Below are 17,512 nucleotides of genomic sequence, written 5' to 3'. Positions count from 1 at the left end.
TTTCGAGATGTTTCAGGATGAAAAACAAAAAAAACCACTTAGGGTCAAAAGGGAATTAAACCTCCCTCCTATAGATATGTCCCCATCTATAGGTTTCTCTCTTTCAGAGCAAATAAAGTTTGATGGGCAGGGGATAAATTAAGTCAATGCAAGAAAGGAAAGAGTGGCCTGGTCAGTGGATACATTTATCTCCCTCCGATCTTGTTTGTTCTTCAATTATTTGGGTCCCTGAGTCAAGCAACGTGGTTCACCCTTGCATGCCCTCTTTTCAATTTCCCCAAAGGACTGTAAGAGTGAAGTGAAGACAAGGTGTGCTTTGTGCCCTTGGCAGAGGGCACCTAGAGCCTCCTGCAGTCCGGATCTTGAGCTGCCATAGACTAGTACCACCTGCCTTCTTTCCACCCCAGAGTTCTTATGCTACAAAAGTCCCTCCTCATTGCTCCAACCTTAATAAATCAGAGTTTTTCTTTTTTTTAAAATAAGCCTTCACTACTGCTATGGTATTACTTCTTTTGAATCTGCAAGACGGTATTACCTAAAGGAATTCATGCTCTCACTAACTGGTTGAATTTTTTTTTATATACAAAGCAGGGTAGTTTCAGTTGGGAGTTGGCAGATGGGATGCGTGCATTTGTCAACTAGAAAGCTGCACCACTGGTGCCTCAAATAGCCAGAGTGTGCGTGAACGACAGGCAATTAATATGTGTCGTGAAAGTTGAGCATTAAAACAAAAAAGAATGATACCTAATTCAGAAACTGGTAGTCAGATCACAAAATCACATCCACTTCTTTGAGAGATACTTGATTTTCCCATTTGCCCACTGGATGCAAAATAGACGTGGAGGACTAGTGGCCTTTGGGACAATAAATCTGATAGTAGCTCACTACAGAAGAAACTTACTACAGGTAGTTCCCGACTGCTATCCATCCTTCCCAAACCTGGATTCTTCCTTCCAGATTTGCTGGGTAGAGAATTCCAGGACCCATAGTCCAAACTCATTTAGAAGACCCCAGGTTGAGGAATATTTTCCTATACCCTTATATTCTTCAAATAATTATAAACCTTTGTACTCAGTTTCTAATGATATAGAACTGCTTATTGGTCCTGGAGAATTTCTATGTTTAACAGCAGTCATGTAGGTAGGAAGGTAGGTAGATTAGGTAGGTAGGTAGGTAGGTATAGTCATAGTCATAGGGAGATATAAATATAGAGATAGAGATAGAGAGATATAGCTATAGCTATAGATAGAGATATAGATACACACATACACACATATATATACCTATACTTATACATACATACTGTGTATAAATACATATATATGTATGCACATGTATATATCTATATATACGTGTGTGTGTGTGTGTGTGTGTGTGTGTGTGTGTATACACAAACACACATATCAGTGAGTCTTGACTAGAGTTCAGTTAGTCTAGGAAGGTTGTTTGTGTGCCATGTGTGGTGTTTATTCTTTTGGCCTGAGGTGAAACTGTCTGAATCCATATAAAGTGTAGAGTGCATTGCACTGTGCTTCATATTCCAATCATATGGTATGTTTACATGATGTCAAAAACATTATCATCTTTAGAGAATGGGAAGAAGTAGGTGAAAATTACAAAAGCTACAGTAGTGTTTGATGAATGCAAAAGCACGCATAAACATGCAGGCATTTTCTTTTGTTGTTGTTGACAATACCTGGTTTTTATAATATGTTGAAAAAATATTGATATGTGCAATAATGGCAGTTACCCAACTATCCTCATAAACGATGCTATGTGTCTTCTCGAATCTCCGATGAAACAACAAATGTTTCCGTGCCAGATAAGTAAAGCATATGTGTGTTTGCTCAGGCATGCACACACTTTGTGACAATAAGGTCTGAGCCTGCATAAATGGTTGACAACCTGTTGCCATTGGTGTACAAATACCAGCATGAAAAGGGCAACTGATGAGGAATGAGATAGGATGAAAAGAATAGAGGTGCAGAAAGAAAATTTGGTGACAGGAGAAAAGAAGGGAGGGAGGTGAGTTGGGGAAAGAGGGATACATTTACAAAAAAGGGAATGTTATGGAGATAATTTTGCGAACGGTCTGGAGATACATACATCGTGTTACAAGAATGGAAGAAGGATATGCAGGGATAGAAGGAGTCAAGAAAATGGATAAACAGACTTAGTTAAGTGAACCGGACTGATGAAAGAGATAAAGCTTGCTAGGGTCTCCACTTTAGAACCGCAACACGTAGGCTTCCAGTAACAGAGCTTAAAATGAAGTATTTCAGATTCGCACGACCCACCTACCCCTCCTTCAGCCAATGATACGGCCACCTGTTTGGAAACCCAGCGCAACCAAGACGAGTTCTTTCTACCCCGGTAGCCAAAAAAAAAACCCAAAACAAAACCATTCCAAAAGCCCTGTTGTTCTGCCGAAACAACGGCTCGGCAGCGGTATCTAGCGCACAGGTCTAGCTCAACTTTACAACCGGGGCAACCCGAAGCATTTTGCACTAAAATAACTGGAAGAACTGACTTGCCGGCCAGGCGGGTGTATAGGGTTACAGCTTTGCTTTCGTTTACGCACCCTCACGAAGGATCTCCCGGCTTTCCACCCACCCCAACTTCGGACGTGCGTGTGCGGTTGTGGAAGCACAACCCTTAGCATCAGCTGCCCTTTGATTAGGATGGGAAGCCAGGAAGAAGCGCATAAATCAACCCAGCCTCCGGCGAAGACAAGAGCTGTGTGCCTCGCTGGCGTCGCGTCCCTTTGAATCACCCGCAAGACACCCCGCTTCCCCGTCTCCCCTTTTCCCGGGTCCTCCCAGCCCAGGTGTTCTACCTCTCCCGGGTTCACTCTCTCTCTCTCTCTCTCTCTCTCCGGCGATCTTCCTCTTCCTCCACCCAGCCCGGATCCGCTGCAATCCGGGCTCGTTTACATTCCTTAGGCGTCTCTGCATCCCGCGCGCTTCCCAGCCTGATGGTGCAGGCGAGTGGCTGGGTGGGGCGGCGAGTGGACGGAGCGAGACGCGCGCGTGTGCGTGGACAAGCGCGGGCGAGAAAGGGAAACTGACCCTACCTCGCCCCCCCCCCGCAAGTCCGATTTCTCCTCCCTCCCTCATCCTTACCTGCTTCAAAGTCCTGAGCCCCTTGGAGTTAGCCCAGGCCACGGGCTGCTGGCAGTCCCACTTCCCATCCTCTAGCCCGCACTTTGCCTCTCCCGCCAGCCAGCCCGACCCACCTCGCCACGCCACGCCTCGCCTGCTGGTTTACTCCACCCTTCTACTCCGTCTTCCTTAGGCGTCTCTTAGCCCCTGCCTTGTAAGGCAATAACAGGCGGACGTGGGTTTAGGGAAGCGGCTGGAAATCAAGGGAAGAGGGACACCAGTGGTCATCCCGCAGCTGGACTTCTCGGATCTACTACAGCCTAGGAAAGACAGCAGGGACCGCAGATAGGCAATTTAGGCACCTCCCTGAAGTAAAACCTCTAAGAGCAGAAGCAGTGTATCTCTGAATCATGAGGGATGAGGTAGTGTGGTGGTTTAAAGAGATTGGCTTACAAGTCAGGAGGGAAACCAACCTTTCCGGTCTTACTTTCAAATTTTCTCCCTCTCCCAAGTATACTGTGATTGAGAATAATACTGCAGATCAACTTTTCAAGATTCTAGCAAGGCATGGGAGATAATCCCCTATCTTGTCATCTTCTATGAGATGGGCAGCCATATAGATGTGATTTATAATTAAATGAATAAATCTGTCTATCCACTGGCCAACTCTAGGGCAACCTGGTGCCCTCCAGATTTCAGTTCCCTATAATTCCACAGGTAAACTGGATGCCACAACACTGAGGAAACCTCAGAAATATAATAAAACATATAAAATATTCTGATAATTGCTGCTGCTGTTAGTTGCAAAGTCGTGTCTGACCCATTGCGACCCCATGGACAACGTTCCTCCAGGTCTTCCTCTCCCCTATCATCCTCTGGAGTCCATTTAAGCTCACGCCGACTGCTTCAGTGACTCCATCCAGCCACCTCATTCTCTGTCGTCCCCTTCTTTTTTTACTCTCAATCTTTCCCAGCATTAGGCTCTTCTCCACTGAATACTTCCTTCTCATTAGGTGGCCAAAATATTTGAGTTTCATCTTCAGGATCTGGCCTTCTAAAGAGCAGTCAGGGTTGATCGCCTTGCAGTCCAAGGGACTCGCAGGAGTCTTCTCCAGCACCAGAGTTCAAAGGCCTCAATTCTTTGGCGCTCAGCCTTCCTTATGGTCCAACTTTCACAGCCATACATTGCAACTGGGAAAACCATAGCCTTGACTATACACACTTTTATTGGCAGGGTGATGTCTCTGCTTTTTAGTATGCTGTCTAGATTTGCCACAGCTTTCCTCCCCAGGAGCAAGCATCTTTTAATTTCTTGGCTTCAGTCCCCATCTGCAGTGATCTTGGAGCCCAGGAAAATAAAATTTGTCACTACCTCCATTTCTTCTTCATCTATTTGCCAGGAAGTGAGAGGGCTGGATGCCATGATCTTAGTTTTCTTAATATTGAGTTTCAAGCCAACTTTTGCACTCTTCTTTTTCATCCGCATCAAGAGGCTCTTTAGTTCCTCTTCACTTTCTGCCATTACAGTGGTATCATCTGCTTATCTGAGGTTGTTGATATTTCTCCCAGCAATCTTAACTTTTGATTCATCTAGCCCTGCCTTTCTCATGATGTGCTCTGCATATAAATTAAATAGGCAGGGCAATAGTATATAGCCTTGCTGGACTCCTTTCCCAATTTTGAACTAATCAGTAGTTCTGTTTCCAGTTCTCACTGTTGCTTCTTGACCCGCATATAGGTTTCTCAAGAGATAAATAAGGTGGTCTGGTATTCACATCTCTTTAAGAACTTGCCACAATTTGTTGTGATCCACACAATCAAAAGCTTTAGCATAGTCAATGAAGCAGAAGTAGATGTTTTTCTGGAACTCCCTAGCTTTCTCCATGATCCAGCATGTGTTGGCAATTTGATCTCTAGTTCCTCTGCCTCTTCGAAATCCTGCCTGTACTTCTGGTAGTTCTCGATCCACATACTCCTGGAGACTAGCTTGTAGGATTTTAAGCATAACCTTACTAGCATGTGAAATGAGTGCAATGGTGTGATAGTTTGAACATTCTTTGACATTGCCTTTCTTTGGAATTGGAATGTAAACTGACCTTTTCCAATCCTGTGGCCACTGTTGAGTTTTCCAAATTTGCTGGCAAATTGAGTGTAGCACTTTTACTGTGCTACACTTCGATGATCGTGCGGCTCAGCTGAGCATGAGGAGGGGGCATGGATTTTTGCTACTGGTTCTCTGAACCACTCACTGCCATCACTACTGGATTTTGGCAATCTGGTCCTAACCAGGAGCATTTCACCACTGCCTTAGCAGGAAGACAGAAAAGTCAAGTTTCTTGCTCATTTCTGCTCACTTTGGTTTTTAGCAATAAAGAGGGTAACATGCTTGATTGTCTCCTGAGATCAAATAAAGTGTTAGACTGGATGCAAATCATCAACATGTGTTAAGGCAATGAATAGAATGAAATGCAGAAATATTGTATGGACATGACTGAAATTTCAATGTGATTTTTTCTTATATTATTCTGTTTTGAAAATGAGATGACTTTTCAATTGTTTGAATTGAAAATTATTCAATTATTTTAAATTGTTGTCTTTTAAAAGACTTTTGAATAATTATGTGGCATCACGATAGACTTTCTCCTGTCCCCAAGCTAGTCCTTTAGTCTTCTAATAGTGCATGCATTATTGTTATAATTTAACTCTATCCACCTTGCGGCTGGTCATCCTCTTCTCTTTCCTTCCACCTTCCTTCTGCAGAGAGCTAGGTCTTTGCACAATGTGTCTGAAGAATGAGCCTGGTGATTTGTTCTTTGAGTGAGAATTCAAGTTGATTTGTTAGATGATCAATTTGTTTGTTTTCGTAGCTATCTACAGTCTTCTCAGTAGTCTTCTTCAACTCTAAGGTTCAAAAGTGTCAATATTCTTTCTCTCTAGCTTTTTCAAAGCCCAACTTTCATTTCCATTAAGTGTCAGAGGCGTCTTAGTGCCTTAACACCATTGCCTGCCCAGTTCTGATCTTTGTATATATAGATACCTCCCAGCATCTGAATATCTTTTCCAAGGCCTTCAAAGCTGCTCCACCAAAGCTGCAGCATATTTCTTGACTGCTGCTTTCTTTAGTATTGAAGGTTGATCATAAAAAGCAGAAGGTACCCACCACTTCAATATCTTCATTGCCAATTCTAAGGCTGACTACTGTACTTACTATCATTAGTTTGGTCTTCTTTACATTTATAAAGAATGTACTCCCATTTTTTTCACCATGGTCTTTGACTTTGACTTTCATTATTAGACCCTGCAAATCATGGGACTATAAGGAACCATTCAGCTGAGCTAGATAAGCCCCTGTCCACAATCTGCACCCAGTTCCACAAAGCTTCTATATTGGCTTAATAACTGATATTCTGCTTTTCTTTGAGATCGATGCCAGCATGCAGAAATACTTGCTCTCCAATTTTTCCACAACATCAATCTTGTCAGACAAAGTGGCCTAAGAAAAAATGACTGGCCCAGAATCATACACTGATTCCAGGATTGAGAGTGAACTTGAACCCAAATCTCCCAGATTTTAGTTTCTTACATTAAGTACTACATCATCCTGACTTTTTATCAAGAGACCTTTCCATTCACTACCAACATTTGCTGCCAAAACTATGTCAGCAAATTTTGGAGGCTAAATTCCTTTGACGCGTCATCCACTTATTTAAAAGAATTAGGATTAATTGAGAAAAGTTGGCATTTAAAAAAAAAACCCAAGGATGATGTATATTGAAGATAAATTAAATGCTACAGAAATTTTGCAGCTCTAACAATATATGCTAAGATGGTGCAGACAGGGTGTCATGACAACAGCCCTAGCATCCAGTTATGATACACGGCTTCTAATTATACTGGGTCCACTAAATTTGTCATAGCTCATACAGAAAGGTAATTAAGGGGTGGGGTGGGGAAAGCAGCTGAGACATTGCTCTCCTCCTTAAGGAAGGATGATGAGGGAGAGGATATTTGTGGTTCTGTAGTCATAAGGCCAAGGTGAGTTTATAACAAAAAAACGCTAGATGGCACCTTTGCTTCACGGAGACAGGCAATCACACTAGATAAGAGTACATTGCAGTACATACTGATTAGTCAGGCGGGCTGTGTAAATATAGAGAGATGATGATGATAATGATGACGATGATGATGCTGGCATCTAGTGATGATTTGCATGGGCAAATAGGATACCATCATAAATAAAACATCTTGGACAGAGTCTGCCTGTTGCTGAAACACAGAGAATTGGCTTCCTCTCCTTTCAATCAGATAACCTTGTGGCCAGATTGCAGGAGGGAAGGATATTGCTCAAGGCCAGCCCTCCCTAACAGTAACAGAGTTCCTGATTTGTTTTCCCTCCAGGTGTCTTGGTCTTTGCTTCCCCCAATTCCCAACCAGGCAAATATTCTGAGATTTGCCATAAAAAATACATGTAGGGTGCCACCTGCAGGGAAGGTGGACATTCAGCTCCTTTGCATGAAGATCCTGGACTTTTCATCCTTCCCCCTCATGTGGAGAAACAGTCCCACCTGAACGGTTTTTCTCCCTCATTGTCTGGAATGTGGATTGTATAGCAGGATTCCCACCAGGGATGCAAGTAATGACCAGGGCAAGGACACAGATAACCACCTCTCTACCCACCCACCCACCCACCCATCCCCAGCATTTACATGGATGGGAGGGTTTATGTGAACCATTCCATTTCCTTCCTTGTTTTATACACCACGGCAGGGCTAACTGACTGCTCACTCCAGGAGTTCAATTCTGTGACTCAAGGTTGACTCAGCCTTCCAGCCTTCCGAGGTCATTAAAATGAGGATCCAGACTGTTGGGTGGCAATATGCTGACCCTCAGAGAGGGCTGTAAAGTGCTATGAAGCAGTATATAAGTCCAAGTGGTATTTGCTATTGCTATTTATCACATTTATAAAGTGTTTTAGATATTATATTTCCTACATTGCATTCTCATAGTAGCTTTGTAATGTAATTTAGGAAATTGAGTTATTGTCTCAGCCAGAGTTCCATAGTCAAGTCATACTTGGACCTTAGGTCTCCCTTCTTCCAGTCCCTTTCTCTATAAATTCATTAAACCATTATTAATAAGCATACGCATGGATTGGATACATAAAATAGATACAAATAGAGGAAACATTAGGACACGGATGGTAAGCACGCTGGTGCGCTATGCACGCCCCTTACTATTTATTTCCTGTGAAAAGTTCCACTTTCTATTGATAGTATATAGGAAGAATCAAAAAGAGGGGATGGGGTTTGCTGGCCAGTTAGCAAAGGAAATAGTCAAAAGCCCATCACACTGTAGCTTTGTTCTGATTCAGACTCTCTGCAAGTGGTTCCCCCCCAAAAAACAATAACATAATTAATGAGAACTATAATCATTATATCTCCAGAATCCTATCAGCCTCGTGCCTAACAAAGAAAAAAGATCAGTGTTTCTTAACTTTAGAACTTTAAGAACATAAAGGCAGGCTGAAGAATTCTGAGGTTTGAAGTCCACACATCTTAAGGTTGCCAAAATTGTGAAACACAGACCTGTATATTAGCATGAATATAAGCACTGAAATACTATGTTATATGAGAACCAGTATGGTATCATGCTTAAGGTTCTTAACTGGAAGCGGGGAAAAACTGGTTCTAGTCCACTCTCAACATAAATAAGGTGACCTTAGGCCAGTCACTCGCTATCAGCCCAATGTCCTATCTATTGGGCGCTATCTAACAAAATGAAATTCAATGGTGAAAAAAGTAAGGTTCTACTGTATTTAGGCAAGAAAAACCAAATGAACAGGTACAGTATATGTGATACCTTGCTCAATAGTAGTAACTCTGAGAGGGATCTTGGAGTCCTAATGGACAATCACTTAAATATGAGCCAGGAGTGTGCAGCAGCTGCCAAAAAAGCCAACACAGTTCTAGGCTGCATAAACAGAGGGATAGAATCAAGATCACGTGAAGAGTTAATACCACTTTATAATGCCTTGGTAAGGCCACACTTGGAATATTGCATTCAGTTTTGGTTGCCACGATGTAAAAGAGATTCTGAGACTCTAGAAAGAGTGCAGAGAAGAGCAACGAAGATGATTAGGGGACTGGAGGCTAAAACATATGAACAACGGTTGCAGGAACTGGGTATGTCTAGTTTAATGGAAAAAAAGGACTAGGGGAGACATGATAGCAGTGTTCCAATATCTCAGAGGCTGCCACAAAGAAGAGGGAGTCAAGCTATTTTCCAAAGCACCTGAGGGTAGGAGAAGAAGCAATGGGTGGAAACTAATCAAGGAAAGAAGCGACTTAGAACTAAGGAGAAATTTCCTGACAGTTAGAACAATTAATCAGTGGAACAACTTGCCTCCAGAAGTTCCAGATGCTCCAACACTGGAAATTTTTAAGATGTTGGTTAACCATTTGTCTGAAGTGGTGTAGGGTTTCCTGCATAAGCAGGGGTTTAGACTAGAAGACCTCCAAGGTCCCTATTATTCTAAATTCTAAATTCCTTCTTATTTTTTACATGCCGGTTCTGTGGGTATGGCTGGTGGGTGTGGCAGGGGAAGGATACTGCAAAATCTCCATTCCCACCCCACTCTGGGGCCAGCCAGAAGTGGTATTTGCCGGTTCTCCGAACTACTCAAAATTTCCGCTACCAGTTCTCCAGAACCTGTCAGAACCTGTTGGATTTCACCCCTGGGCCTACAAGTATCTGCTTCTCTGCGCATCAGATTCCCTCATGAGCTAGGAGAGAGAGAGAGAGAGAGAGAGAGGGAGAGGGAGAGGGAGAGGGAGAGGGAGAGAGAGAGAGATTGCAAAAATCTGGGGCAGCCAAATTACACTGAGTCAAACCAAATTCAGCAAGTGCCTATCCTTGGCAGTAAAATAGAAAAATAATAAATTTGTGTAATAACAATGTCCCACCCTTCTATGACTGCCAAAGTCAGCTGCTTGAGATGGCCCCCATCTCCCTTGTATCCTGATAGGTCTTTTCTGTAGAATTAAAAGACTGGGGAAGCATGAGGTTCAGTAGTAAAGAGCCATTGAGAATGATACTGTGGCCGTTGTGTGATTTGTTCCAGGGAAGAATCAAATGTCACGTGTGAAAACATCTTTAGTTGAGTGATCCTTTGCCTCCATACTACTAAGAGTCCCAGTCTCTCCTTTTTAGGTGTTTTTCTCATTAAAATTGGCAGAATTATATGTCTATTGACAATGAATATCCTGTGTATATCCCATGTATATCTATGTATATCCATTCTAATAAATCGCTATTCTCTCTTCAGAACCGGAAATAAAATGAAGTAGGCCTCTTGATCAGTCTTTGGATCCTCAAAGAACTCCAGAATCTTGGTTTAAATTTCTGTGATCCTTTTAAATGGGAAATTGATGCAAGATAAAAAAGGAAAAAATCAGAGGAATTAGAAAGAATTATGTACTTGATACCCAACAAGAAAACTGAAAGAAAGGAGAGAGAGGTTGTATGGAATTGCGCTGGGGGCTGAAACCTGATAAGCAATGCAGACAGCCATGAGTGCACCCCCCACCCCCGTAAGATTTAAACTTCATGAAAGGTGACAAAGCTGAAGAGATCAAGTGACACAGCCAAGGTCACACAAGCAATAAATGATAGCGCTTGCACTATCTCCCCTTCCCTCCTTCCTGCCATGCTCCTTCATTCATTTCCTTCCCTTAAAAATCTCTGGAGTTATATACTTTGCTGAATGCAATCAAAAGCAAATCAAAGGGCCCTTGTCAAAAGTTTCTGTCCAACCCAGAAGGCCTACCAGTCAACTCCAAGCCCCAGGAAACTTGCCATTGGAATTGCTCATCCCATTTGCTCTGCAACCGAGTGAGTGCAATCCGACTCACCACCTGGTGATTTTTTTAGGCGGTGAGTATCTGTCAGCTGAGGAAGATCTGTCTTCACGCACACAAAACACTGACACACAGAGGCCATGACCGTTTCTTTTTATATCTAGTAAAACCCGAAGAATGGTATAAGTGCTGAGGAGAAAAGACATTTTTCTTTTCTTGGTTTGGCAAGAGACAAAATCATACCAGGCATCTTTTTGAAGGCACATCCGTAATTGATTCCTATTTGATTATTTCTGCGGAGACCATCAGTCCACATGCTACCATTAGAGAGACACTTCAGCAAGAGGCAAGTTTTCACAGCGCTATGAAATGTTTGCAATCAACGCTCTTCATTCAGGAAAGAGAAAACAATGTGAGGAGATGGGGAAGAGTAACTAGAGGCTCTCCTCCGTATGACAGCCTGACATTCTACATGTGTGTGTAGGAAGGAAGAAGGAAGAGAGGGAAGGATCCTTCTCTTGCATGCATCGTTACCATCATTTTATAGGTGATCATCTAGCAAGTTATTCAATGACGCAATGTTTTCAGGACTTGGAAGGGCTGGGAGATACTCCCAACTTAAGGGAGGCTTGAGCAAGAGATGCTACTGTTACCCCAAGGTTATAGTAACGCTATAATTTATTACGATAGTACTAACATTATTGTGACCAGGATGGCAATGATTTATGCACCCATCCTTAGTAAATGCGAGCTCCCATTTAAATTCCCCATAGTACACCCAGAGGTCTCCTAATAGTGTCATCCCAGGATAATTGGGGGGCGGGGGGCGGAATGATTAAACCTTGCACATCTAAAGCCAACAGGGAGGGTGAAAATGGAAGAGAATTAAAATGGAAAGAGTTGCTTGATGGCAGTGAGTTTTATAGGCAAAAGACTGACACACACACACCCCAGGCTGCCTGAGCCAGATGCTACATCTGGGTGGAGCTGGACTTTGTATGGATTGGGGGATGATTTTGAGGGTTCCTGGCATGGAGTTAGAGTCCACTTGGACTCTAGAGGGTGGTACTGTAATGGGCCTGGGGCAGCGCCCACAACAAAGCTGTCCATTCAATTAAATGGGAAGCTTTAATCAGAGAAGACTTAACATCCTGTCCCTGCACCACCACCACACCATGTTATGACAACCACAAGGAAAGCAAACAAAGCAAGCACAGTTTAATTTCCCAGTCAGTTGGCAACTAGACATGAATAGGCCACTGTCCTCTTCCACAGTAGGTGGGAGGTAGAGAAAAATGTCTTGGTTAGGAAAGACAGACTGTGGGCATCCCAGAGGGTGAAGCTTCCCCTACCCAAGGAATTGACAGCAAGGGACATCTTCTGCCCAGTTGGCATCCTTCCATGGCATCATGTACCTAAATTTGGATTTCACGTTTAAAGCAAACACTCCCAGGCGAGGCAATTTTGCCTATTCAAAGAGATTTCACAGCGTGTGGGAAAAACAATGATTAGAGGCATCATTTATCTCAGACTGAAGGCCACCATGGTTGGGAAAGAGACCAAAGAAGAACCAACAACCCCATTATCTCCATACACCCACACACTCCATGGCACAACACGCAGCCATACCTTCCTCCCACCTCCCAGCTTACGTGCAGTTATAATCATACAAAAGAAAGTAAAACAGTCCGATCAGGAAAATTACTCAGTTTGTAAATTGGCTTCCTCCTAGACAACCTGTAGGGTTTTATAACCTTTTGTAAGAAAAATAAGAACTGACCCTGATCAGTGAAGCAGGGTCATAAATGGATGTATCAAGTTTAATTTGAATGCAGTGGTGGGTTTCAAATTTTTTTACTACCAGTTCTGTGGTGTGGATTGGTGGGCGTGGATTGGTTGTCATAGCAGGGGAAGGATACTGTAAAATCTCCATTCCCTCCCCACTTCAGGGAAAGGTTACTACAAAATCCACATTTCCTCCCGATCAGCTGGGACTCAGGAGGCAGAGAACAGATGGGGGCGAGGCCAGTCAAAGGTGGTATTTACCGGTTCTCCGAACTACTCAAAAGTTCCGCTACCGGTTCTCCAGAACTGGTCAGAACCTGCTGAAACCCACCTCTGTTTGAATGTCTTGTGCTTAGGGAAACAACATATTATGGCAGTATGTTTTGTTTTCATCTTCTCTGAAAATGGGGAAGGGGACAAATTGACTGGGCTTTGAGAGAAATGACATCCTGAATAGGTGCATCCACTTTCATTCCAATGTTTTACATTTAGCAGCTCTATAGCCAGTCTGAAGGCTTGCAATATAGGTTTGAAAAAAGAAAACAAAATATATCAAGAATAAAGATTGGAGATCAACCATCCCACCCCCAAAGCCAAACAGCAGAAAACCAACCAAAGGGCTTCAACCTACGTCCTAGCCCAGGGCCCAGGAGAATAACCAGGTTTTAAACAGTGTGCAGAAAATCAGAAGAATGGGAACAATATCATATTCCACAGAGCAGGCAATGTCACTGAGAACGTGCACTTCTTAAAACTCCCGTGCACTGCTTAATGGATGGGACCTGGAATGGGCCCATCCTTCAAATCAGTGGTGAAATTCATTTTTTTTTACTACCTGTTCTGGGGCATGGCTTGGTGGGCATGGTATGGCTTGGTGGGTGTGGCTTAGTGGCTGTGGTAGGGGAAGGATACTGCAAAATCCCCGTTCCCTCCCTACTCCTGGGGGAAGGATACTGCAAAATCCCCATTCCCTCCCCATTCTGGGGCCAGCCAGAGGTGGTATTTGTCAGTTCTCCAAACTACTCAAAATTTCTGCTACCGGTTCTCCAGAACCTGTCAGAACCTGCTGGATGTCACCCCTGCTTCAAATGCATAGTCGGTTTCTTAAGCTCCCTTGAAAACAGGTAAATTGTTTGAAATGGTACTTGAATGTTAGTAACATCAAGACCAAGAAATGCTTTTTGACTTTCATTAAAATGCTTACATTTATTTATTGTTAACGTGGATGCTTTATATGGATTGTTTTGTGAATTGTTTTGCAAACCACCAAGAATCTGTATTTATTTATTATACATACGTAGAATTAGTGAATAAACAGTATCATTTCATAGAACAGTCCTGTGCATGCCTACAAACGGTAAGCCATATTGTACAGGAAGTCCTCGACTTATACCATTCATTTAGCGACCATTCAAAGTTACAACATCACTGAAAAAACTGACCAGTCCTCTTAATCATCACAGCATACCCATGATCACGTGATCAAAATTCAGGTGCTTGGCAACAGGCATGTATTTACAACAGTTGCAGCATCCTGGGGTCATGTGATTGCCATGTGCAACCTTCCCAGCCGGCTTCCAACAAGCAAAGTTGATGGGGGAAGCTGGATTCGCTTAATGACCACATGCTTCACTTAACTGCAGTGATTCACTTATTCAGTCATAAAAAAAAAGAGATCATAAAATCGGGCACGAATCATTTAATCGTCCTGCTCAGCAATGGACATTCTGCTCCCAACTGAGGTTGAGAACTGGTCTTTCCTTCTTTTTTTTCTTTTTTTTCTTTGCATTTATATCCCGCCCTTCTCCGGAGACTCAGGGCGGCTTACACTATGTCAAGCAATAGTCTTCATCCATTTGTATATTTATATACAAAGTCAACTTATTGCCCCCCCAACAATCTGGGTCCTCATTTTACCTACCTTATAAAGGATGGAAGGCTGAGTCAACCTTGGGCCTGGTGGGGCTTGAACCTGCAGTAATTGCAAGCAGCTGCTATTAATAACAGACTGTCTTACCAGTCTGAGCCACAGAGGCCCCTTCTTGACGGCTTCCAGAATGAGTTTTACTGGATTGTTTGCTGGGAATGATTTAAGGGGCAGTCCCAACAGACCAATAAAATACCAGATTAGGGAAAACATTTTTGGGGTGATTAGAACTGTTACCTTAGGTTGGTTTTTTTCCCCAAGTTACACTTTTGAGAAAAGGTGTGAGTTAAGAGGTGACGGATTTGAGCTGCTATGTGATTGATCAATTGATTTGATTATGTCAACATATTACACCCAGATTGTTTTCAGACAACATGCTTATACATGAGATTCCTTGATCCCTGAGATTGTATTATCTCAGTATTATCACACTGAATCCTAAGATACATTTATTGGCTGATCTGCGCAGATAAGAGTTGAAAATCTGTTTGGTTCATCTAGGATCAACGTGCCACATGAATTCAGCCACAAAGCAAACAAATGGAAGACTGAATGGGCCACTTATAAACCAAAGTATTGTTTATTTAGGGAAGGAAGCGCTAAGAACACATGGTAGAGGTTTATGAGTGGTGTAGAAGGGAGGCGGAAAGAAAATATTTCATGCTGTCAGGTGAGTGGAATGCAGGTTTTCAAAATGAAATTGATGAGTAACACAATCTGGAGCAGATAAAACAAAATACTTCTTTATGCAATATATTTATTTCTGCAGATTACGGTACTTCCCTGAAATGTCGTAATGGCTCCTAGCTTAAATAGTTTTAAAAAACAGGATTGGACACATTCAGAGAGACTAAACCTATTGAAAATTGGAAGGTTTTTTATGTGGCCAAAGCTCACATAAAATACACGTGGTCCTCAGCTTATGATCCCAATTCAGCCCAAAATTTATGTTGCTAAGTGAAACATTTAAATGAGTTTTATATTTTACGACCTTTCTCGCCATAGCTGTTAAGTGAATCACTGCAGGTATTAAGTTAGTATCACGGTTGTTAAGTGAACTTGGCTCCTCCATTGACTTTGCTTGCCAGAATGTCACAAAAGGTGATCCCATGACCCTGAGCAACCGCCATAAATATGAATCTGTGACCAAGCATCCAAATTTTGATCAGCTGACCATGGGGATGCAGCAACATTCATAAGTGTGAAAAGCGGTCATAAGTCACCTTTTCAGTGCCACTGTAATTTCGAACAGTCGCTAAACAAATGGTTGTAAGCTGAGTATTACCTGTATTCAATCTGGTACAAGCAAACTGGGTTGGACAGGGCAGAACATCAAAACATGTCACTGCTGCTCTTACCTAGATGGCCAACTTTCTGGAACCCAGAAGATCTCGGAGACTTCTAAGCCAGGGGTGGGAAACAGAATCTGGGGAGCTCCCACACAAGCAGAGCTGATGAAGATTTGAGAGGCTGCCACAAAGAGGGGGGGGTGTCAATTTATTTTCCAAAACAGCAGACGGCAGGACAAAAAACAATGGATGGAAACGAATCAAGGAGAAAAGCAGCTTGGAATTAAGGAGAAACTTCTGAATAGTCTTCTTCTTCTCTCTTTTTTAACTTATATACCGTACCATCTCCCGTAGGACTCAGGGCGGTTCACAGGCATATTAAAACAGTATAATAAATAAACATTAAAACCCAATTAAAACTAAATATTATCATGGCCTGATCACTAAAACAGTAAAACCTATAAAAACCCCATTAAAATATGCTAAAACCTTCTATCTTAGGCTAGTCCTGCACGCTGAAACAATAGTCTTCAGTTCACGTCTGAAGGTCTGGAGGTCGGGTAGTTGTCGTAATCCTGGAGGGAGCTCGTTCCACAGGGCTGGTGCCGCCACAGAGAAGGCCCTCCCCCTGGGGGCCGCCAACCTACATTGTTTGGTCGACGGCACCCTGAGGAGGCCCACTCTGTGGGGGCGCACAGGTCGTTGGGAGGCAATCGGCGGCAGAAGGCAGTCTCGGAGGTATCCCCGTCCCAAGCCATGGGCGCTTTAAAGGTGGTAACCAAGACCTTGAATTGCACCGAAGACTACGGTAGCCAGTGCAGGCCGCGCAGGATAGGTGTTATATAGAACAGCGGTGCTCCCTCTATCACCCGCGGCCGCATTCTGGACTAACTGGAGCCTCCGGTGCTCTTCAAGGAGCCCCATGTAGAGAGCATTGCAATAGTCCAGGCGGGAAGTGACGAGGGCGTGAGTGACTGTGCGCAAGGCGTCACGGTCAAGGAAGGGGCGCAACTGGCGAATCAGATGGACCTGATAGAATGCTCCCCTGGCGACGGCTGTCAAATGATTCTCTAAGGACAGCTGATCGTCCAGGAGGACACCTAAGTTGCGCACTCCCTCCCTGGGGGTCAGTACTTCCTCCCCCACAGTCAGTGATGGTGTAAGCTGACTGTACCGGGACACCGGTACCCACAGCCACTCTGTCTTGGAAGGGTTGAGTTGGAGCCTGTTCCTCCCCATCCAGTGGGGAGGACAATAGTGAGGACAATTAACCAGTGGAACAGCTTCAACAATTGCCTTCAACAATTGTGGATGCTTCATCACGGGAAGTTTTTAAGAAGAGACTGAACAGTCACTGGCAGGGGTGAAATCTAAAAATTTTCCTTACTGGTTCTGTGGGCGTGGCTTAATTGGTGGGTGTGGCTTGGTGGTCAGGTGACTGAATGGGTATGGACAATAATAATAAATAATAAAAATAATAAAGTATACAAAACTTGGGAGGCCCCGGTCTACCAATTGCCTTTTATTGAGAGGCACCGGTCTACCAAGTGCCTT

General features: G+C 43.3%; 1 protein-coding gene across 2 annotated transcripts in view; it reads right to left on the bottom strand.

Annotated features, from left to right (window-relative positions):
* The window catches only part of PNCK (pregnancy up-regulated nonubiquitous CaM kinase), a 34,383-nt gene extending 31,033 nt beyond the window's left edge, over nucleotides 1–3,350 (bottom strand). The window contains exon 1 of one of the 2 annotated variants that reach the window (XM_058173916.1): nucleotides 3,123–3,350. The gene's annotated coding sequence lies outside the window, so the exon portion shown is untranslated. Of the gene's footprint in view, nucleotides 1–2,836; nucleotides 2,858–3,122 lie in introns of those variants that run through there. The other variant, XM_058173917.1, reaches the window with a different exon arrangement.
* Between the last annotated feature and the right edge of the window lie 14,162 nt (nucleotides 3,351–17,512).

Source organism: Ahaetulla prasina, chromosome 2 (genome assembly GCF_028640845.1).
Source record: "Ahaetulla prasina isolate Xishuangbanna chromosome 2, ASM2864084v1, whole genome shotgun sequence".
Lineage (NCBI taxonomy): Eukaryota > Metazoa > Chordata > Lepidosauria > Squamata > Colubridae > Ahaetulla > Ahaetulla prasina.
This window is presented reverse-complemented; position numbering and strand designations above follow the sequence as displayed.